The sequence below is a fragment of the Penaeus monodon genome, unplaced genomic scaffold (assembly GCF_015228065.2).
Source record: "Penaeus monodon isolate SGIC_2016 unplaced genomic scaffold, NSTDA_Pmon_1 PmonScaffold_8241, whole genome shotgun sequence".
In the NCBI taxonomy this organism is placed as follows: Eukaryota; Metazoa; Arthropoda; class Malacostraca; order Decapoda; family Penaeidae; genus Penaeus; species Penaeus monodon.
The window spans coordinates 1-5874 of NW_023663484.1; the positions used below are offsets into that span (position 1 = coordinate 1).

The following is a 5874-nucleotide window of genomic DNA, read 5'->3' on the forward strand; positions in this document are numbered from 1 at the left end:
TCCCCCCCCTCGGGGGGGGGGGGCCCGGGGGGCGAGAGGGGGCCCGGCGGCCCCCCGGGGGCCCGACCGCCCCAAGGGGCCCCCCCCCACCTTTTTGGGGGGGGGCCCCCCCCCCCCTTTCCCCCTTCGCCGCCGCCCCGCGCCGCCCCGGCGGCCGACCCGCCGGGGGAACGAGGGACCGCTTCCGCTTGGCCCGGCGGCTCGACCCTCAACCCAAATCCTTGTCCCGAAGACGGATCAACTTGCCGATTTCCCCTTACCACATTGATCTATCGACCAAGGCTGAACACCTTGGAGACCTCTGCGGAGAAGGTACGGATCCCCCCGCAACGCGGCGCGCTGGGTAGGCATTTGCCCCCGGGGGCAAAGGGCTAAAAGGGGGAAAGGAAAGAAGAGCCTAATCTCCTCCTTCCCTTCCTCCTCTCTTCTTCCCCCCCGGGGGCGCTCCAACCTTTTGTCCCCTTTCGCCACGGGCGGTGCCACCAAATCGGGCTGGTGCTAGTCCTCCCCCCCGCAAAACTCGCTCTCTTTTGGGCCGCGGCGTTCGACGAGCGGCGCGCAAGCCGCGCCCCCCCAACCCCCCTCTAAAATAAAACTGCTCTTCGGTTGGTTGTTTGGGTTGGTCCCGGGGGTTTCCCCTACCCCTTTTCAAGGGCCGGCGGTACGCCGGGACACCAGGCTTTTTCGCGGTGCTCTAGGGCGAACCGGGTTTGCGATCGCCGCGAGGATTGCTCCCCGACACAATCTCACGTATGGGTTACCCCAAACGCCCCCACTAAAAGTGAACAAATTTGGGGGGCCTCCAGCAGCCTAAAAAAGAGAAAAAAGCTTTCCCCCGGGCTACCCCGGGGGCGTCGGCGAACGAGTACGCCTTTTTGCCCACACGCATGGCCTCCGACCCCCGGGCACTAAAAACCCTTTGGGGGTTTGGGGTTTGGGGCGCGAGCGCTCGCTCTGCGCCGGGACCCGACCGTCCCCGGGCAAAAATAAAAAGGCGCTTACCCGAGAGCAAAGGGGGAGTCTGCCTGCCGCCGGGCCTACTAGGGGGTCTCGACCTTCTTCTTCTCCCCCTCCCCCTGAGGGGGAGGGGAGGAGTATCGGCGAGACCGGCGCTGGTCGAGGGAAAGGGGTTTTTCCCCGCACTCCTGAAACCTCTCACAAAAGGGATCGGGAGGGGATCGCGTACCGCGGGGGCCCCGGGCCCCGGGGGCGGTGCCGTCGTCGTTCCCCAAACCCCCCACCCAAGAGGGGGAGGACTCCCGACGAGACGACGACCCGCGCGGCCCACGCGCGCCGCCCACCCCGTTAGGGGCCACCCGCACTCAAAATTTTTCCCACGCAGGGTCTGTCTTCCCCAGGGGGCGGTCCGGGTTTTAAAACCTATTCCCTTTCCCCCGAAATCGCTGGACCGTTTCTTTGATTTCTCTCTTTCTTTCTTTTTCTCCTTTGTCTTTTTGGATCCAGACAAATTGTGGGGGGGGGATTGGCGTGGCGGGCCAGCGCAACGAGCAGCGACAAGCGAGAAAAGCGAGAAAAAAAAAAAGGCCCGGGGCCAAGACCCCGGGCCCGGAGAGGCCCTGAGAGTGGTTTCTCATAAAAAACCACACATCAGGCCCCACCCGTTCGCAGCGGCGCCGACAAGCCCCGAAGCCCGCCCGCCCGGGGGGGGCTGGTGCTGCGTCGGGCCTCGTCCCCCTCGCCCCTTTCCAAAACGGGAACCCCAAAGAAAATCTCGCTGTTTTGTGGCGTTTTCCAGGGGATGGGGGAACTATCCCGGGCTAAGGCCGCTTATCCACCCCAACGATGTTGGCGGGGAACCCTCCCCCCCTTTCGGTAAACGAGGGTTCGGTTTTGCTCGAGCATTTGTACTACCCCCAAGATCCGCACCGTGGGGGCTCCAACGGCTCGCGCCGTATCCTTCTACGCTACCACCGGCCCCCTCCTACTCCGGGGGCCTCAGACCCCTCGACGCAGCCTATGTGCGCCCGGCGGTCGAGTATGGGGGGGAGCTTGAGCGCCATGCATTTTCGGGGTTACTTGCTTCGGCAGGTGGGGTTGTTACACACCCCTTAGGGGATTCCAACTTCAGGGCCCCCGCCCTGTGTCTAAGAAAGCAACCCCCTCCATGGGATGGGAAATTAGCCCCTTTTTAGGCCCCTTAACTCGACTTTTGTTCATCCCACAGCGCCATTCTGCTTCCAAAAAATTGGGGCCCACTAGGCACTCCGTTTCTCGCCCGGGGCTTCACGAAGAAAGCCCGGCCCTCCCCCTTTAAAGTTTGAGAAGGGCTGAGGACATTTCGCCCCAACCCCTGTATTCGTTTTTACCGGATGGAACTCGTTCAAAGCAGCGCCAGCTATCCTGGGGGAAAAACTTGGGAGGGCCCCCTACTAGTAGTTCGATTGGTCTTCGCCCCTATACTCATTTGGGCGATCGATTTGCATCAGAAAGCTTGGGACCTCCCCCCGGGGGTTTTCCCCCGGCTTCATCCGGGCCCAAGCTATTCATATCTTTCGGGTCCCAACTCTATGCTCTGGGTACCCGCCGACAAAAACCCCCCCCGGCCGCCCGAGCCCGCCGAGGCGGGGGCGACCGTTCGTCATGGCGACCCCCGGCCCCTGCGCCCCCCCCGCCCCCCGGTGAGGGGCGTGGGGGCGTGCGGGAGCGGGAGGGGCCCGCGCCGTCCCGGGGAGAAAGTCAGTCCCCCGTCCGGGGTGCGCCGGCCGCCCGCTGCCCGAGGGATGGGCCCCCATACTTTCATTGCGCCCGTGGGTTTGGGCGCCCCCATTGACTCGCATACATGTTGGACTCCTTGGTCCGTTTTTTCAAGAGGGGTGGGAGGAGTACCCTTTTTGCACGCCGCGAAGGCCCCCGGGGGAGAGGGAAAGGGAAGCGGGGGGCCGCGAATTAGGCCGACCGCGGCCTCGCATCCCCCTTTCCCGGCGGGCCCCCGGAGGAGAGCCCGTGGGGGGGAAAGACGAGGCAGGGGGGACCCCGGGAGGGCGCGCTGGAAAACGCCCCCCGCCCAACGAGGAGCGGAGGAAACGCGCCGCCGGTTCCTACCAGGACCCGGGCCTCAGAGCCCGTGTGTCCCCAACCGCGCGGCGCCCTACTGGGGGGGGAAGATCGCCCCCCGGCCCGGGGCAGGCCGGGGGCCCTCCCCGCTTTGGCCCCTTCGGCCGAGGCCCCGGGAAGGGGAATCGCCACCCCCGCTCCGTCTCCCGGCAGGGCGAACTGAACCCCCCAGTTCGATCTTCAAATCTCCCCCCGTTTGCCTTTTAAAAGGGTTTTTCACGTTCTCTTGAACTCTCTCTACAGGGTTCTTTTAACTTTCCCTCACGGACTTGTTCCTATGGGTCTCGTGGTCAATTTAGCCTTAGATGGAGTTTCCCCCTGTTTTAGGTTGCGGTTTCGGGCACCCGACTCTGGAGGCCCTTTCCCGCACTCCCAAACCCCCCCTCCCCGCGAACGAGGAGGGGAATTCCCTTTCCCCAACGGGGCCTGACCCCTCCGTGGGTATGAAGTCATTCTAAACAATTTAGGCGCTGGGAAGCGCTGCAGGACCTCCCCCGCGCAGACCCCCGACCCCCGGAAGGGGAGCGAGGTTTTGCGCGGGCTCTTCCCTTTTTGGGTCCACTTACCGGGAAACCCCGGTTGTTTCTTTTCCTCCGCGTTTAAATATGTAAATTTAGGCGGGTCTCCCCTCCACTCGAGGTCGACGTACGTAAAACCCAAAAAGCGAAAAAGCGAGGGGGGCGAACGATCGCCGCCGCCGCCCCCCGCCGTCGCCGTCGTCTTGCTTTTTTTTGTGTTTTGGGGATCTTTTCGTCTCTTAGTCCTTGTTTAAAGGCTTTCCCGCCCCCCTGCCGCCCCGAAACCTCACGGGGGGGTTTCGTGGCGCGGAGAGGGCCCCAATCTACCGGTCTCGCGATCTCAGGGGCCCCCCTTCCCCCTTCCAGCACGGCCAGGGCCCCCGGCCCCTTCCTCCCCTTTTCGGGGGGGGGGGGGGGGGTGCACCGGGGCGGCTGGTTTTCCCACGGCTTTGGGGAGAGCGCCTCCCGGCTCTTTTCGGAAACATTCGCTTTTTGGGGCCAGGGGCAGCAGGCCCCCGACCAAAAATGGGGCCGAGTCGGCCGCGAGGAGGAGGGGAGGACAGGTCGTCCGCCCCCCCGTCCGCCCGTCCACCCGACGGCGAGGAAGGAGCGAGCCCTCCAAGCGTCTTAAGGGAACGTCCGGACCCGGGAGCGATTTCCCCTCCAACGAAAACCCCCCCCTCTCTGGCCCGGGGCGAACTCCCAGGCGGAATGGCGTGCGGCGAGCGAGCGAGCAAGCAAGTCGCCGCCGCCGCCGCCGCCGCCCTCCGGGCACGGGTTTAGTGGGGCCGGCGGCTTGGGAGAACCGCCGGACCCCAAAACACCCCCGTGTGCATTTTGGGGAGTCCCCGCCCCCGGGAAGCCCCTGCTCCTTCTCCTCCCCTCGATAGGGGGGAGGAGGAGGAGCCGCCGCCGCGAAGGGGGCCCCCTACACGGCGCTTTTTTCCCTCACTCAAAAGAGATTCTCGTAGCGGCCTTCCCGGGAGACGGGGGGAAAAGGGGGCAGGGGGCCGGAGCCCCCCCGCCCCCGGGTCCGCAGCCGTCCGACTGTCCCCCGGGGAGGAAACGTCACGACACTCGAGGAAGTGGCAGCCGTCCTTCGAAGAAGGACAGGGCCGCCGCAATGTGCGTTCGAACGTCGATGGAATCACGGGAGAATTGCGATACCACCAAAACTCCTTCTTGCCGCGGTTTTCCCTCGACCCACGACCAATGACCCCCCGTTAAGACCCCTTTGCTGGGTTTTTTTCCTCGAGTTCCACACACACTACTCGATCGCCTCCACAAAAAAGGGCCTCGGAGGGAGGTAACCTGCGCTCTGAGAAAACCGTACCCAGGGCGCCGAGCGCCCCTTCGCGCCCGGCGCCGTCCCGACCCGTGGGCCCGTGACCCAGGGGGGGCGACAAGACTTTGGGTTCGGCCCCCCTCCTCTCCCCCCCGCCTCCCCCCGGGCCGGGCCCGGGCCCAGAGGGGGGAGGGAGGTGGAGAAAAAAGGGCCGGGGACCCGTGCCGAGAGCCCCCCGCGGACGGGGAGGAGGAAAATGGGGCGGGACGGGGAGGGGGGACCGCGGCAGGGACAGACCGTCTCCGCCCTTGGTCACGCCCTCGCCGTCCGTCCGCCCGCCCGTCCGATCTTTCGGGTTGCCCGCGATTTTGCCTCTTTCGGGGCCCATATCGGTGGGGGTGCTGCTCCTGTGTAGCCTCTTATGATCCTTCCGCGGGGTTTCACCTAGGGAAAACCGTTACGACTTTTACTTCTCTAATGACCCACTTGGACCCTTTTCCCGTCGCCCCGGGGCGCGGGCCCGCCGCCGAGGCGGGGGTAGCGGCTCCAGGGCCCAGTCCGGTGCCCTCACTAGACATTAAATCGGTGTACGACGGGGGTGGTACAAAGGGCAGGGACTAAATCGGCGAAATTGGTAAATTTGCGCCTACTGGGAATTCCCGTTCTGGGGAACTTTGCAAGCCCCAATCCCCTTTAAGGACCTTTCACGAGGGTTCCCGCCCTCCGGAGCGGGCAGCTCGCTGAACTCTCCATTGTAGGGGCGTGCGGCCCCGAACATTAAGGGCATCACAGACCTGTTAGGCTCAAAATCTCGTGCGGCTAGTATATTTTTTGCTGCCGCTTTTCCCCCTAAGAAGAAGACTGCGAACGGGGCGCCCTTTCCGGGGCCGCGGGGCGCGCCGCCCGGGGGCGTAACCAAACCCGGCGGAGCCCGGCCCAGGCCCCCTTTTGGGGAACCCCAGCCCACGCCCGAGGGCGAAGGCGGGGCGAGAGACC

The 5874-nt window shown here is 65.1% G+C and overlaps 1 pseudogene; it reads left to right on the plus strand.

Moving 5' to 3' along the window:
• Positions 1–2528: 2528 nt before the first annotated feature.
• On the plus strand, positions 2529–5499 carry LOC119571834 (annotated as a pseudogene).
• Positions 5500–5874: the final 375 nt, after the last annotated feature.